Raw genomic sequence first — 18,550 nt, 5'->3', positions numbered from 1 at the left:
TTTTTAATCCTAATTCTATTCCATTAAGATTCCATTAAATTTTTTTGCTCTTGTGTCTCCAGATTGTATTTTAACCTATTGTTCAGGAGTCTGATGGGATGTTTAGGCAATAAAACACATGGACAGATTGGCACAGCCACGCACAGCCTCAGAGTGCCGCAGTTCCCATCACCTTTAAAACAGGGATAACAATCCATATTTTTCTAATGCACTTCAAGATCTGCTGATGAGAACCCCATGCAAGAACTCCTGTCAGCTGTTACCCTCTCACTAAGTATGGTTATGTTGGAATATTACCCTTCGTGACCTCTGAAAATAACATAAAATTGAAATGAAGCAGTAATTGTATGATTATAAAATGTCACTAACATCAGAGAGTAGGGAAAGACTAATTAAAGGAAGTTTGCTCTTTAAAGGAGGAAGAGTTCAGATTCATTCACAGATATTTATATATTTAATTTAGTTGTGCAAAGAGAAGATGAATGTACAGGTGGCTCTAGGGAAGAGTTCCGATTCATTCACAGATATTGATATATTTCATTTATTAAATACAGAGAAGATGAATCGACAGGTTTCTGTAGGCAGAGATCTGCTCTGCTTCTGCACAACCCCTCTGAAGGAGCACCATCACATTCACAAGTGCCAGAAGAAGGAACAGGCTCTTCTTCCCTTCAAATGCAGGGACAGAAGTAGCACAGAAATGGATGGATGAATGGATGGATGATGGATGATGGATGGATGGATGGATGGATGAATGGATGGATAATGGATGGATGGATGATGGATGGATGGATGGATGAATGGATGGATGATGGATGGATGATGGATGGATGGATGGATGGATGGATGGATGGATGATGGATGATGGATGGATGGATGGATGGATGGATGGATGGATGATGGATGGATGGATGAATGGATGGATGATGGATGGATGGATGGATGATGGATGATGGATGGATGGATGGATGGATGGATGGATGGATGGATGGATGATGGATGGATGGATGGATGGATGGATGATGGATGATGGATGGATGATGGATGATGGATGGATGATGGATGGATGGATGGATGATGGATGGATGGATGGATGGATGGATGGATGGATGGATGATGGATGGATGATGGATGGATGGATGGATGGATGGATGGATGATGGATGGATGATGGATGGATGGATGGATGATGGATGGATGGATGATGGATGGATGGATGGATGTGGATGGATGGATGGATGGATGGATGATGGATGGATGATGGATGGATGGATGGATGGATGGATGGATAGATGGATGGATGATGGATGGATGGATGGATGGATGGATGGATGGATGGATGATGGATGGATGGATGGATGGATGGATGATGGATGATGGATGGATGGATGATGGATGATGGATGGATGGATGGATGGATGGATGGATGATGGATGGATGGATGGATGATGGATGGATGGATGGATGGATGGATGGATGGATGGATGGATGGATGATGGATGGATGGATGGATGGATGATGGATGATGGATGGATGGATGGATGGATGATGGATGATGGATGGATGGATGGATGATGGATGGATGATGGATGGATGGATGGATGGATGGATGGATGGATGGATGATGGATGGATGATGGATGGATGGATGATGGATGGATGGATGATGGATGGATGGATGATGGATGGATGGATGGATGGATGATGGATGGATGGATGGATGGATGGATGGATGATGGATGATGGATGGATGGATGGATGGATGGATGGATGATGGATGGATGATGGATGATGGATGATGGATGATGGATGGATGGATGGATGGATGGATGGATGGATGATGGATGGATGGATGGATGGATGATGGATGGATGGATGGATGGATGATGGATGGATGGATGGATGATGGATGGATGGATGGATGGATGGATGGATGGATGGATGGATGGATGATGGATGATGGATGGATGGATGGATGATGGATGGATGATGGATGGATGGATGGATGATGGATGATGGATGGATGGATGGATGGATGATGGATGATGGATGATGGATGGATGGATGGATGGATGGATGGATGGATGGATGATGGATGGATGGATGGATGGATGGATGGATGGATGGATGATGGATGATGGATGATGGATGGATGGATGGATGGATGGATGGATGGATGGATGGATGAGGGATGGATGGATGGATGGATGGATGGATGGATGGATGGGAACATCTTTAGGAGAGGACAACACCTGCAGATGCCTTTGAGAAGAGCCAATCCTTGTGAGCTCCTGGGCTCAGCAGACACATTCCCAGAGCATTCCCAGAGCACTGGGACCTCCTGGCTATTATCTAAAGCTCCTGCCAAGGTTTGGCCCCAGCAGATGCTCTGTGTTCATCAGTGCAAGCAGCAACACCTTCCATGTGTGCAGCCTCACTCTGGCTGGGAGGGACGTTAAACTGAGGGATCCAGGGATTCAGCCCACTTTATCCTGGAATGGGATGGGAGAGGCTGAAGGCTCTAGGAAGGTTTGTTTTGGGGGGTTACAATTTTTTTATCTCTACAAGCTCACTGAATTGTGTGGTTGTGCCTGGCAGCTTGCCTTCCACAACTGGAATTGAAGCTATTATACTGAGAAATAGAGAAAATTACAGTATTTCAAACTCTGCTTATTACTCTGAAAAAAAAAAAAAAAAAAAAAAAAGGACAAAAACCTCGGGAGGCTTTTCTTTTTTTAATAGCTGAATGACTAAGAAAGTTCCCTCTCTAGTAAGTCTGTCTTCGCTTTCCAATCTCTTACAGACATTTAAATGTCTGACAAATAGATTATAGACTACTTGTTTTAAGAGTTTGGGGGGAAAATGAAGCTTGAATCTGTATTACTTCGAAAGACAAGAACAATATTTGGTCTGCACAGCTTGTGGCACCTATTAAAACCTTCATTAAAGCACCAGTGACAAACTGCTGCTGTCAGGGAGAAGTGATGCTGAGCACTCTGCAATATTTGATGGTACAGTTGCCCACACAGTCATTATGACCATGTTTTCATTCTGCTCTATACTAAAAAAATATAGGCACCCGCTAGAACATTTTGATAGAAGTTGGGTTAGTTTTAGCTGAAAGAGCCCACCAAACATTTACATGGAGGTGAGAACCATAGGTACACACATGACCTGAGTGGAAATCCATCTGGAAATCAGCAGTGGAAAAAGAGAGCAAAGCTTTGAGTAATTTCTCTCCACATTTACATTACATGGTATTTTGAATGCATTAAATCTGTGACGTGCCGCTTTGTGTAATATTATTTTTATCAACTTTCTAACACACCAGTTGTTGTTTTAGGTTTTTCAATATACAATATAGAAAAACTAATCTAAAACAAGTTTGTGCAGTATTCTGCATAGCAGCTACCCAGAACTCAGAGCTCTAATCTATGGAGAGCCTCCTTCATTACCCACAGAAAATCAGCAAAGCCTTTTAATCTGAATTATTAATTTCTTTGTGCTTCTCCTATGGAGCTTTAAGTCTGCTCCACACACATCATTGGAGGGGGAGAGTTCTGTGAGCAGACACCCAAAGCAACAGGGGTGCTCTTGTTATCTTTCTGTTGCCCATGCTTACTTGTTGAAAAAAGAGTGTGATTCTCACTCCTCCCTAATAACTCGCTAATAATCTCAATACTTTTGGAATATATTTATTGTTGTCATAAAGCAAATTTGCTCAGGCATCTCCTTGCAATCATAAAAATGAATACTAAGCTTATACTTCACGCTACAAAATTCTATTTCACAGTTAATACTTACTAATTTTTCTTCATTGGTTCTACTATTTCATAAGCCCAAAACTTACTTGCTAGTGAGTGCTATTTTCCCTTTTTTCTCTAACAGTTTGACTATTAGACCTCATTTTCCCTCCTTGGTTAATGAACCTTCAGCAACAAGAGAGGTAACAAATGAAAATACAGATTGTACCTGCATTGTATCACCACTTGCAAGTTACTAGAATCACTTGCTATTCAAGAGAAAATTCAGAATAAATACCAGCTTGTACAAAACAGTGGAATTTTTATACAATCAGTGGCAGTTGGGCAATGCCATTTTCACAAGATTATGAAGTTCAGCCAACCCAGCCTGCCTGGCTTTCAGTGCAGTTATAACTAAAGAAAAGCTTGAGATATTGTGGAGCTGCCCCATACCTCATAGCACAGGCTGGATTCCTGCTCATCTAAGTGGGACATCCTGTAAATGTATGGCTTCCAAAATTTAACAATTAAACCCCCCGCCACCTGGTTACAGAAATTAAAGTCTCATCACGGCTAAGGCAGAGCATTTTCACACAAGTGAAAAGGGATAAATTAGATTCACACCGCACCAAACACGATGACAAATGTATCAGCACTCCACCTGGATCTAGTAATTTTATTAAGTTAAGCTTATAAAACATAGCTCATGATATAGACCAAAAAAATAATTAATCCATGCACTATTACTGCTGGAACTTTCATTTCTGCACCCCCACACTTGCATTCCAGACTGTAACTGATACTTTACCTGAGAAATTCTAGGTTGAGTAAATGTGAGGCTTTGCCTTATGAAGAACAAATTTATAATTGTGGAAAAAAACCCTGTCTACATCAAGTACAGAAGAAGCAGCATTTAGTCCAAAACCCCAGGGTCTGGGGGCTGTGGGAGAATGCAGAACTCTGCCAGAGGTACCTGTCTGCAGAGGAGCCAACTCCTCCTGCACCAGTTCCGTGCTGGGATTCAGCATCTCCTCACACAACCCACCAGCAGTGCACTCAAAACAGGTTTGTCACATTCCCTGATCCCACATGTCACATAACACAACATAAAGAGACAGCAGATTGATCTTCCTAGCCGAGGGAATCTCTCCTTAAACAATGTAAAACCATCACTCGGTGGAAAAAACCTCTGGCAAAGTGAATAGAGCACGTCTGGGTCCTTGGCTGGAATCACCAAGACAAAAATCAAGATTGTCTTTACCAATAAAAGTCAATTCCTCAAGAATTTTCTGGAATTTCTGTGAGGTTACAACAGTAGATTTTTAATTTGAGGGAGCAAAAGAAAAAGAAGCAACTTACAGTTGTCTTGTAAAAACAAGCAAGTGCCTCATGAACAGGGTTCTGAGTCACATAACCAGCTGGGTCTTCTCGTGTTGGCTAATCAATCTTGATTTCAAAACTGGAAGAAAGAAAGAAGATAATTAGACTTGACAAACCCCAGAGAATTAAGCAAATTAATAGAACAAACAAGGATTGATCTAAAGGATGCCCCACAGGAGAAACAGATCCAAGAGCAAACATCAGTGTCATAAATAGTTAGGGACATTTTGCAGTAAAATCAAGTGATTAAAAAGTTCCAACTCTGTGACCAAAGATGCGAATTAAAAGCTTGAAAACACAGTCCCAATGATATCTCTTCTTACCCATTTATCAGATCTGTAGCCCTCTGGCCTCTCATATTTGTAAATAAATGTGGTTTTTAATGTTTTTGGAGACTGAAAACTCCATGTGTGTTGTGTCTGTGTGAGAGGGAAAGGCCAGCAGAGAGGGCAGGAGCAGAGGGGTGACATTCCCCTGGTTTTCCTTGCATGACATAAGGACTTGGAAGGGAATAATTGAGAGGTCTTGAGGTCAGCAGAGAGATGTCATGGTGAATAAGTGACATTCTGGTTGGTTTCATAAGAGATGCTCAGGAGGGAGCAGGGAATGACAGGCAATGAGAGGCCCTCCTTGGACAGGATGTGGGAACACAGCCCCACTACACCGTAAGGACAGACAAAAAGAAATCCATTTTTCATGTTTTGGTACTAAAAGGGAATTGTGGTGCTCCAGCACGATGCCATGTCTGACCAAGCACAGAATTACATTTGGTTCCTCTGCTGTCACACCACAGCAGCTGGCAGAGCCAGAGGGGACACTCCTGGGAGAACAAACACCCACTTCTGACTTGTAAGTTCCAGCTAATGATCAATTCATCACACCCCTCAGTAAATCATGCTTGGATTCAGCTTGCAAAAACTGGATTGTTTCAGGCCTTTGAACACCATGTGAAAACATCTTTCATTATAAATGAGGATTTCCCTGCAGACACCAGGAGGACCACATCTGCTTCATCTAGGATTAGCATAAAGGAGTGAGCTTTCCCTTTCTCCTGCCACTGAGTGTCAGCTCTGCCAGTTTGGCACATCATGGGCTTTATTCAGTATCCACCTTGTGCCCAAATGAACATTTAAACTATCCAAACACATTTAAGTTCCATATTGCTGGCATTTGTAGGACTTGTTTGAGGTATAGCAACATCCCTTAAATATTCTTACTCAAACTTTGGTCAGTTCAGTTTGTATAATTTATCTGGGACTTCCAGGACGTGGACACCATTCCTTTGTAAACCACATTTCAAATGTATTGTGAAGGTTAATGCAGTGCTCCAGGACCACAGAACATCCCCAGACTTCCTCTGCCCTCACGTCTGTGGAAATCAGGGGGAGCTGGGGGATGGAAAGTTGCAGCAGCCCAGGGGAGAAGCACTCAGAGGTGCTGGTGGGTGAGAGGCTGGACATGCCCCAGCCATGCCTGGGACCCCAAATCCCCTGCCCTGAGACAGCGAGGGCAGCAGGGGAAGGGATTCCACCTGCAGAGCTGCCCCAGCCTGGGCCAGCCCTGGAGGGACCTGGAGCTGCTGCAGAGAGCCCAGAGGAGCTCCAGGAGGAGCAGAGGATGGAGCAGCTCTGCTGGCAGGAAAGGCTGGCACAGCTGGCATTGCTCACCTGGGCAGGAGAATCTTTGGGGTGAGCTCAGGGTGGCCTTGCAGGGCCTGGAGGGGCTGCAGGAAAGATGGAGAGAGATGATTTACAAGTGCCAGGACACGGGGAATGGCTTCACACTGGCAGGGCAGGTTAGATGGGACATTAGGAAAAAAATTCTTCCCAGTGAGGCTGCTGAGGCCCTGGCACAGGTGCCCAGAGCAGCTGGGGCTGCCCCTGGATCCCTGGCAGTGCCCAAGGCCAGGCTGGACAGGGCTGGAGCAGCCTGGGACAGTGGAAGGTGTCCTTGCCATGGCAGGGGTGGTGTGGCATGATCTTTAAGGTCCCTTCCAACCCAATCCAGGGTCTGATGTGACTCTGTGATATTTAATGCTGAGGTATGCACAGCCTTGCACTGCCCCAGTGCAGGCACTGACAGTGGAGGAAGAACACCCTGAACCTGCCTGCTAAAAACAGGAACCTTTGTAGGATCCAGTCTGAAATTCCAGCCTCAAGACCTTGTCTACCAAAGAAAATATGACTTTTGGGACAGGTTTCTCACCAGATATTTCTAACCAAATATTTATTATCAGGCTGTACCACCAGGTGGCAAGATTGCAAAATAAAGGAATTTTAAAATTTTTTCCTATGACCCATTCAGTCAGGGGTGCTTCAAGGACCCCTGGCTGGGCCATGGTGATTGTTTTGGGAGGACTTGGGCAAGTATTTAACATGTACCCACATGGGTCTGTAGAATAAAGTACTTTAACTTTCCTCTGTCACTCCTCATGTAGTCAATAGTCAAATGCAACACGAGACTCCCAGCACATGAAAAAGGAAATTGTGGCCACCAGCTGCACTTCTTTGAAGAACTTGGTTTTCCCATTGTTTTCATCCTGCTCCCTCTTTCTCTGATAACCAGTTTAACCTTTTCAAAAGAGCCTAAAACCTGACATGACTGCAGAGAACCACATAATAAGTGGGAATACAGCTGAAAAAGATTCATAAAATTGCTTTGCAAAGGGAGAGTAAAGACTTTACATAGAGTGTACTTACAGTAATTTGGGTAATTTTATCCCCATATATTTCCATTTCTCGGGTTATATCTCAATTATCCATAAACCAAGACACAGCTCTAAGTTCTACACTAAAGGTGTGCCGTGGACACATGAGCTCAGTTTTAAGGGCTGAATTTTATAATATGTTCTATTAATTCAAAATTTAGGGAAAATATAAATCTCCAGTAACAATTTGGGAAACTCCCTCTCTAATGCCTCGCCTAGATCACAAAGGACACCATGTGAGCACCCACTCCACATTATGTGATTTATTTATATCTATACACACAGATATATGGCTAAACAACAGGATATAAAATATCAGTAAAGCTAATGCTGGTAACCAGACCAAGCTGGTGAGAAACTCTACCTGACCCTGAGATATGCAACACAAAAGAAACAATGATTCCAGAAATAGTTTAGGGACTTTTTCCTTCCATTTGTAGTGTTGCACCTGCTCCATAACACACAGCTACACTTCACAGATGCTTAAAATATTGTCATTATCCCTGGAGCTAGAAGAAATTAGGTAGGTGTAAAATAATCAGAATGTCAAGCACATTAAATGTCAAGCATAAATAAGAACCAAAATTGGAATCTCTCAAAGATGCTGGTACTCCCACAGTTGGGCAAAAAGTGTTAACTTCAATAGCTGCCACCATTTGGGACTTGTATTATTATACAAACCACAAAATTCTCTGCCTTAATGGCATCAGCTTGAAAGATGATTTGGCATTAGAAAGTAGAAGTAAATGGTATCCAAAACATCAAGGAAACTTCCTGCCCCAAAATAGATTTTTATTTGAGACTCTTCAATTCAAACACTCCTGGGTATTGAAATTAAAAAGAGAAATAAAAAATCCAAAAGGCTTTGCAGGAGAAGGGACAGATGAGTAATACAGAGCCTGTGTTACATGAGATGGCACCAAAAATATAAACTGCAAAATAAACTGCCATGTTCCTTCAACCAATAAAACAAAATAACTTGTTCAATCAACTTTTAATTCCATAATCCAATCATCGTGAAAATTAAAATCAAGCACTCTTTCTCCAGTGAATATGTACTAACTAAATATTTTAAAGTGAAGATACCTAAAAACTAAATTAGATTGGAAATTCCTTCAAGAGAGATTTGCTTTCATCTAAGTTCATACCATCCCAGCATAAGTCAAGTCCAGAAATCTAAACTGTAGTTAACTAAAATTTAAGCTGGAAAAAAAAATTAAAACTCACAAAGCACATTATGCCATGCTTGGAGAGTAACACCTATCCTGCAATGGCCAGTGAAATCCACACAAGTGTTCTGGGGTTTTTTTCCTGGAATCAACATCTCCTTTTCTTTCCACATTACCTACTTGACTTTCTATTTGAACCGCACAACCAAAGCAGCTTTACAGGAGATTCAGAGCTTGGGAATGACTTTGCTTTGAGGGCTTCAGCTGAGAAATTCCCTGGAGAAAGTCTGTGGCCCTGGAGAAGCCATGACCCCATCACAGAGATGTTCCCCTGGCCAGAACAGCCACAAAACACTGAGTATTTAAATGCTCACGTGGAAGAGTTTCACACTCTTGGACAGAGGCAGGATGGAAACTTATCTCTGCTCATCCTTTTAGCCATGGGGCAAGAGCTCTTCTCTTTCTGGGAAGAGCTGGAACAGAATCAGTGGACTGACGAGTGGATCAAGAAGATCAAGAGGTCAGCAGAACATTTGGCCTCAGGCAGAGGAATCAGCGACATTGCTCTGATTTGCAGCAAGAGAGCATCAAGGTTAAAACACCTCCAGAGAACCGTGCTCCTGAGGAGGGAAAACATCCCAGGGAGCTGAGCTTTAAAACTCCAATCATCCTGTAAAACTCCAGACGCCCCACACACGTCATACCTCTACCAGCAAGTGCTGCGCTGTGCTTCGGACTTCTGGAGCCTGAGAGAAAACACTCAAACTCACAAACGTACCCAATTTTACAATGAACTGATAGAATTAGGGCAAGACAGATTTACTCCCCTGCTTTAAGGAATAAAGGCTCTCTGCACTGTTTAGGACTTGCTAACGTGCAGTGCTGGGATTACCACGCCAGCTTAAGCCTCTGCTTCAAATCCCAAACTAACTAGAAAATACAAAGGTATTAATAACTGGAGTTTAAGTGACATTAAAGGCTTTGTTGGCTTTCTTCTTTGCCTTATTAAATAGTAAGAAAATAGAAAAAAACATCCAAAACTTTATAAATAAAATGAGGCAGTGCCATATAGGTGAGCACTCTTCCCTAAGGTCTTCATGAAAATAACATTTTCTCTTCCTAGAGAGTACTGTGATCCAGCCACAGACTCAGGCAACTGAAGTACATGTTCACATTTAAAAAAAAATAATAAAATCAAATCCTCTTCTTGTTCAAGAACACTCTCTAAAGCACTTACTCTATAAAAAGAAATCTGAGAGAGTACATACACCTGATTCATTTCAGGAGTCAAACAAAAATAACAAGAGTGCCACCTATCCTTCATTAGGAATAACAGAACTTCCTGTGGACTGACCTTGCTGCTAAAAACCCTGCACAACAGCTAAGACAGCTAAGAACATATAAAATTCTCCATCTGGGCAGAAACTTGCGGGGAAAAATGCAAAGGAGTGTTGCATGGAAAAGCAGGATTAAAACGAAATACAGGAGGAGGAGGAGGACTCGGGAAAAATAAATCTGTTAGGTATCAAAAGTATAAAATCCAAAAGCTTAAACCCAGGAAAACTCAAGATGTTTTAAAGCTTGAGGCCACATTTGGGCCTTTAGTAATGACTTTATGAAAGTAAGTTTGTGTGCAACATGCACGGAGCAAACTTGGTCTAGAGGAAGCTGCTGTACAGAGGCAGCAGCTGCCACTGAACAGGAGACAGGGAATGTTTATCCACTGCAGACAACTGGAGCAGCAGAGAGAGGTGGGAGGGTCATTATTTTCTCTTTTTTTAAGTTATAGCAGATATAGAAGTATTATACACTATATTATATAGTAATATATACTAAATATTGCTCATACAGATGAGCAATCCCAGCACCTATACGAGGAAAATAAAAAGACCTAGTGATAAACACATACATATATTTATTATATAAAATAAATAAAAATAAATAGAAATAATTATTTATATAAATATAAATCATATATTTATAGAAATATAGATATATATTTAGATATTATTTTATATGTGTTAATATTTTATTTAATTATATCTTTATATATAAATATTATATATATTTATAAATATATGTATAAATAAATATATGTTTAGGCATTCTAGATAAATCTATTTTATTAATAAAAAAGGAGAAAAGTTTTCCTTTTTGGTAAAGGGAAATCATGGCTCACAACCTGCTACATGTGATGAGGGAAAATCCATATATGTGCATCTATTAAAATCCAATAGATATTTGTAGGCTTTCCAAACTGCCTCCCACAAAGGGAGTCACATGAAAACTAAGCCACTATGAGATAATACAGAAGGCCTTTGCTTTTCAGAAAAAAATCTGGTGCCAATATGAGGACCAGACAACATGGTGTGACAATATGGTGTCCCTGCAGCGGACACCACAGAGCTCTCCAGGGAATGGGACATGGAAAAGGGACCAGCAGCAGAGCCAAGGGAAGGGGCAAAGTTCCTCCTGTACAGTGAGGAGGGGCAGCCGTGGAGAAGAGTGAAAAGACCTTTCCAGCTGCAGCTGGACATTAAGGCAGGAGATGAAGCTCAACACCAGTCCCCACACTACAATAAACACCTGAAAAAACAAGCCCTACATTTACTGCTCAAACAGGGGAACTCTGAGCTGATCCCCTCCGCAGAGAAGTGAGGCTGGGATAAAACAGTGACATAAAACATGGCCTTACACGGGACAACATCCCTCCCATTTTCACACAACCACGCAGGGCAAAAAAAGAGTCAAATATTTGTCACCTCTCCTATGGAGACAGCCTGGAGAAGGCTCCAGGGAGACTTCAGAGCCACTTCCACTGCCTAAAAAGGGGCTCCAGGAGAGCTAGAGAGGGACTGAGGACAAGAGGGAATGGCTGCAAACCGACAGAGGGCAAAGTTAAATTGGATATTGGGAAGGAATTCCTGGTATGAGGGTGCTGAGGCCCTGGCACAGGGTGCCCAGAGCAGCTGTGGCTGCCCCTGGATCCCTGGCAGTGCCCAAGGCCAGCCTGGAGGGGGCTTGGAGCACCTTGGGATGGTGGATGGTGCAGTGAGATGATCTTTAAGGTCCCTCCCGACCCCAACCATTCCTAATCCACAATCCACTGCCTGTAGGTTGGTCAGAAATCTCTTGATGATGAAGCAGTATTTTTCAAATCAAGTGGACAGCCAATGCTGACAGCTAAACAATCATCTGCACTAAATTTCCCAGGAAACTGAGGTGTGAGACACCAAGCCCCAGGAAGCATTGCTTGCCAAGCAGATCTTCCTCGGAGACATGATTTACAGGATAAACAAAATGCAGTGTCGTGTTGGAAAGTAATGGAGGTTACCTCAGACCTGTCAAAATTCACAACTTCAACCTCCCCTAAAGTATTGCAACTGCTTTACCGTAGGAAAAAGGTGGGAAAGAGTCCAAATGAGTACTGCAACCTCTCCAAAGAACACAATGTGAACTCAAATAAAGATCATTCCATCAAGTTCCCCAGCAGAAGCTCCACGGTGAGAAATCCTTATGGATTGATTTACACATAAAACAGCGAATGATGGTTTATCTATTGAGGGAGCTCTGCTCCAGTGGTTTATATAATACCAGTCCTAAGTATAATTACAGCTATATAATCAATCAGGGACTGCATGTTATTTTACTCTCGTACAGCTCTGTTTGGAATCACATGCAAGACATTTAAAATTGTAATCTAGTTACAGCTTAAAAAAATCTGCTGTATGGTCTCATCAGAGAAGTTTCAGAAGGATGCTATTAATAAGTATTGAGACAAATACAAAGAATGGCAAAAAAGCAGAAGTGTGAAAAATATTTCCCATTAACATGTGCATATGGTTTCACTCAAAACAAATTTTCTTGCAAGAAACATGTTTATATAACAATATTAAGTTGTTACATTACCAAACTGGCTGTAAGTTTATAATGGGGCCATTTTGATTTAGACACCATAAAAATTTCAGCTGGAAGGCAAAAGTTTCAAATGTATATGGAAATAATGGAAGTAAAGTCCTGGAGGAAAACTATTTGAGAGAAAAATGATGAAGACAAAAGAAACAAAGCATTGTTTCTGAGCTCCTAACGGATGCCAAAAGCCCAAGGAAAGAGGAGGGAGATTGGGATTCGGCCTCTACCTCACACAAAGATATTTAAGACAGTTCAATTAATTGCTGCCAGTGCAGTTAATCTTAAACTCTTTCTGCAAACTTTCAGTTTTAAGTGGTTTTAAGAAGCCCATCAAGCAGCAGGGGCCACCTGCCCCCAGGCATTGTTTGAGCACCCAAGTCCTTGTCAACCTTACCAAAGCATTATTTGAGTAGCCAGCTGCAACAGGATTTTTAAGCAATTTTTAATCCAGCTCCATGCTTGGATTAAATAAACAATTTGTATAGAAGACTCTGTTGTAAATGTCAATTTTTTTTCTTGGCATTTACTTGCTTTTGGGATCTGGATTAGCCTTCATGCTCGGCAGGACTGATGCGGAACTGATTCGTGATAATGCTAAAAACGTAATAATGCAGGAATTTCTACGTGTGAGCATTAACAGGCGAGACTCACCCAAGGAAATGACCCAAACTCTGTGAGTTTAACACTTCTCACTGCACCAAAGGAGAGACCAACACAGGCCATCCTGTGAAAGTTGGGAGTTACTTCTGATGGAGGAACAAATCTCCCACAGCGGGCAGGACACAGCTGGGCTGGTTGGGTGGGGAGCCCTGGCACAGGTGCCCAGAGCAGCTGTGGCTGCCCCCAGATCCCTGGAAGTGTCCAAGGCCAGGTTGGATGGGGCTTGGAGGACCCTGGGATGGTGAAAGGTGTTGCTGCCCATGGATGGGGTGGGACTGGATGAGCTTTAATGTCCCTCCCGAGCCAAGGAAGCTCAGGGGTTTTAAAAGGCACTTCCCTGCTTGCTCAGGTAAACCCCAGAACCATGTGCACATGCTGGTGTTTAAAGCCCTGCCCTGAGGGGCTAACCCAGCTTTGTACCAGTGTAATTCTGCAGTTTATGGCAATTAAGGAAAGAGCAGGTGGGAAAATGAGACAATGGCTCAGTAGCAGGAATGTTCTTGGAGCTGTGGATTGGAGGAAGCACAATGGCACACCCACGCTGCTCAGGGCAGAGTGACACTTGTCTTTGGGGAGGCAGGGATGCTGAAAGAAAAGTAAAAGAGAGAAAACTCTTCACGAGGAAAAGCTGATGCGTGAACCCTCCCAGCAGGTGTTCAGTGGTGGGAGAAAGACAGGTGCTCTCAGCATTGTCCTCTACCACGGCTAAATTAGATTGCAAGAGTATTTTTCATTGTTTTCAGAGATCGAGGGGATAAATATGAAACCAGTGTAACAACTTGTTACTCTGGGAAACAAAAGGGGTGCATTTGTCAGCAGCTATACATGTACACATTATCATTTCAGAAGTGACACATTAAATATGGATTATTATGCTGGGAAGGAGCAGCACCATCCTGCAGCACCATCCATATTGAAGCCTTGCAGGAGGGCGTCTGAGTAACTGCAGTCAAAAAAACATAAGGAAAAGTCCAAACCCATTATATTCAGTATTTATACTTGTTTATGACATTAAATATTTACTCTTTGCTCTCTGGTTTGAAAATATCAGATGCAACACTTTTCGCTTCTTATCTAGCAAATACATAAGAATAAAAAGAGTTAAGCTAAATCCCTCAATAGCACCCAGAGCAGCTAAAGAGAGGACAGACTCTCCATATATAAAAGAAGAAGCAGGCACTGAGTTCAAAATTCCTCATCTCCCTCCAACTCCAGTCAAGTGAACTGAAAAGGCCACTGGGAGGAGGGAGTCCCACACGAGCTGATTCACTCTGTGGATTGCAGGAAGTGTTTGACACCATTTCCCTGGAAAAGCAGGGCACTCTCCCAGCCCTGAGCAGCAGCATCCTCCCAAAGAGCCAAGAGCTCTCTCATCCTCACATAGTCCAGAGTCACCCTGGTTGTGGTGCTTTTCCAGACTTTGTCACCGTGGGTGTCTAAAGCAGCACATCCAGGGCACTGCAGCACCAGCAGCGTGTGAATAAATGTGATAGATGAGTTGAAAAGGTTCTCTGCAAAGCTTCCTTGAGACCAAGGCAGTTTTCATTGTCTCCTCCCTCTTTGCAGCCATTTCTGTGTGCTCTGCAACTCTGCAACCCTTCTTTCCCTCACACGATTTCCCAAAGTCACCAATAAAGCACAAACTGCTCAGTGAGCTGCTGCAGATTGCTGAATGATGGCCTTGCACAAAGCTCATCAGCCTGACTTGGATATTGCAATCGCCAATAATAATTTAGATATTTCATGCAAAATGCCATCCTATTCCCCTCTCAGAATTACCAACCTTCAAAATCTCCTTCCTAAGCCCATCTGAATCAGTTAGAAATAATGGGTTCATTCCTTTCCAATTAATTCAACCTGGCTTAGGAAAAAAACCACAAATTTTATTTGCCTCTGAAACAGTGGCAGTTCCAGATTTCTAGTACTTGAAAGAGTCTCTGTACAAGTAATAATATCTGCCCAAATGTCTATTCCTTTAAAATTAGCACCTAAAATTAAAAAAAAAAAAAAAAACCATCTTCCATATCCTACAGGATTTCCTTATCTGCTTAACTCCTCAAGGGTTTGCTGTAAATGAGGTGAAGAAATCTAATAATGGGGCGTATGAAAAAAATAACCCTCCTGACCTTGTTCCAGGAGGAAAAGGTTTTTAAAAGGTACATGCAAGGTACAAAAAGGCAGGCAGAGAGCAGCAGCAGCGGTGTGTCAGTTGTCCCAGGCAGGACACAGCTCTGCCTGCAGGGAGCAGACAGGAAGATCCCCAAACCATCAGGTTAAGTTCATCCCCAGCTGGCACATGGAACTTGGTACAGCAAAACCAGTCAGAAGCAGGCTGTGGCTTTGCCCTCTCCCTTCCAGCTTGCTGGGAAGCTGCAGCTGCCTGGCCAGCTCTGTCCTGTGGTTATCAGCTCAGCATGGCTGGAGAGCAGGGGGAACACAGACACCAGCTCCAGGTGGTACAAACTGGGGTTCCCTGCCTTCTCCAGGGTGTCCATCCCCGTCACACAGCAGGGGGATATTGAGTCTCTCGCAGGCAATTCCAACAGGAACTCGCTCCTAATTCTTGAAGCAATCCCATTTTTTTACAGAGGAAGTTTTGACTGGAGTTGTCAGGCCTACATTTCTCTGCAAAGGATTTATAGCTGGGAAGAAAAGACAGGAAGGTCATGAAGAAATTCTTCTCTGGTGAAGGTACCCAGACACCAAGGAGTCATCTGGGAAGCAGAGAAAACTGAAATTAAATTGAATTTTTTCCCTGTGAGGGTGGTGAGGCCCTGGCACAGGGTGCCCAGAGAAGCTGTGGCTGCCCCTGGATCCCTGGAAGTGTCCAAAGCTATATTGGACAGAGCTTGAAGCAACCTTGGATGGTGGAAGGTGTCCCTGCCCCATTCTAGCATTCTATACACTCTATATATTGATTCTATAAACTCCTCCCTCGAGCAGGAACATCTCAATGCCAAGATCTGCCCTAGGAACAAAAATTCTGTTCAGTAGAAACCTTCTCTCATCACCATTTATTGTCCTTAACTCCATTCTGCTCTCAAAGTTTGGACCTACAGAAGATGGATTTCACATAAGTGTGAAAGCTGGAATAGAAATAGTCTTTTGTAAATGATGGCTCTGCATTACACCCTGAAAATTCTTCTTGGAAAATGACAGACAGCTCCAGCTATGGTCTGAGGCACTGGATGGATTGTGTGAATGCTGCCAAAGTGCAGAGAACTCAAAAGGTCAGGACAAAGACCTAGCAGGAAGACAAGGAGGCAATCACATTACTCATCAATTTTCAACAAAATGAGAATTTCTAAAGTACATATAATGCATTATTAATTTTCAACTTAAAGATTATGCAAATACTCATGAAAACAGGTCTAGTAAAAAAATCACTTTGCTTTTCAGACCATTAAAGCTACCAAATACTGGAGTCCTCTTTCACTGCTGCCCCCAAGGAGCCCTGGGCTCAGCTTTGCTGGCAGAGCTGTGTGGATTTAGTCCTCACTGATTAAACCCTGCTCAGCCAAATGCAGCCCAACAGCCTCGTGCTGGCAGCTCTGACCATCCAGAACCACGAGTCAGGCTCTGTCCTAACCCTAACACTCACCTGAACAGCAACCTAAAACAGTCATCATTTTATTCAGAAGATTGTCTTAAAATCACTGTTAAACTCACTTAATGCAAGGATTATTTTTAATGTGCTCCTAATTTTCCCTTATCAAGGTCCTAGAGAATGATTTCAAACAATTGTACAAATAGAAGCATAGCTTATTTAAAACCAGAACAAAATTGAGAAAGCATTCCCATCTAATTGCAAGTGGCTGGAATAACCATCATGGAAAGAAAGCAAGGCTTGGTTTGCTTATCAGGAAATAAAGCAACTCACCAAACATCTGAAAAGACAAAAATGTGTTGGGAATGATGCAAAAAATATTATCTAAATTGAAAAATAATGGCTTGTCTGAATTTTATTTTCTTTGCATCTTTTAAAAGAAGATTCAGACAGCTCTGCACTCACACTGAATCTAAATATAATTGCAGTAGGTCATGATGGTTCTCAGAGCAGAGATGACATATCAGTGGCAGGCAGACCCTGATGAGGATTAGGATAATGGGGAAGAGCAGAGCTCTCCCCTGCACAGCATTTTTCATGCACACTCTACATGCCCACAATCAAACACCACAGTCACCTTGCTGAATAATGAATAGCAAAATGAAAAGAAAATTAAGGAGCAGCAAGCAAAGGAGAGAAGATTCAAGCTGACATTTGCAATGAGGGGAAGTCACCGAGAGGTTCCCAGTGGCTGCTCCAGATGGCTGCAGCTATTTTGGCCAGACTACCTGGCCAGGACAGAGCTGCAGTGAGGTAAGCACAAGGGGACAGGAAGAAGGAAAGGAACAAAGGGAAAAAAAAAAAAAAACAAGCACTGGAAAAGAGATTTGGAGCCTGCAGGCCACCTAATTCTGGAGCTTGCGAATAAGAGAAAGTTACAAAATAAAATAGGAACTCACAGTGACCATTTAGGAAAAGGAAACCAATTACCACTCGGGATTAGACAGAAATTTCTTTTGGCCACTGTATGGATTCATTATCTCTCCCATGCCTGGCTTTCTATAAACATAATTAAATTGACATTTCTTATGAGTAAATCTTACATGTGCTTTAGGCCACATATAGCATCTTGCCATCTAATTGTATTTTTCATCTGTACTTTCCCCCATCGACCTCCCTTATAGAAGTGGGAAGAAAGGAAAAGCCCTTCTGTATAGATTCATCTTTTTTTTTTTGGTTGTTTGCCTTAAGGTCCAATGCATATTCTAGCTGTCAAAAGTGATTTCCCTGCTCACTGAGCAAATATTCTCAACACGGATTTTCTTTTTTATTTCCTACTCTTAAACAATGATTTTACAGACACAGGTAATAGAAATGCAGGCAGGTCAGAGCGCATCAAAGATTTATCTCTGGGCAGGAAGTCAAGTTTCATTA

At 42.5% G+C, this 18,550-nt stretch overlaps 1 protein-coding gene across 5 annotated transcripts in view; it reads right to left on the bottom strand.

The window, feature by feature from the left end:
* The window catches only part of ATP2B2 (ATPase plasma membrane Ca2+ transporting 2), a 397,314-nt gene that overhangs the window by 254,758 nt on the left and 124,006 nt on the right, over positions 1 to 18,550 (bottom strand). For all 5 annotated transcript variants that reach the window (XM_053953504.1, XM_053953505.1, XM_053953502.1 and 2 more), the window contains exon 3: positions 5,101 to 5,200. The gene's annotated coding sequence lies outside the window, so the exon portion shown is untranslated. The remainder of the gene's footprint in view (positions 1 to 5,100; positions 5,201 to 18,550) is intronic.

The sequence above is a fragment of the Vidua chalybeata genome, chromosome 12 (genome assembly GCF_026979565.1).
Source record: "Vidua chalybeata isolate OUT-0048 chromosome 12, bVidCha1 merged haplotype, whole genome shotgun sequence".
In the NCBI taxonomy this organism is placed as follows: domain Eukaryota; kingdom Metazoa; phylum Chordata; class Aves; order Passeriformes; family Viduidae; genus Vidua; species Vidua chalybeata.
This window is presented reverse-complemented; position numbering and strand designations above follow the sequence as displayed.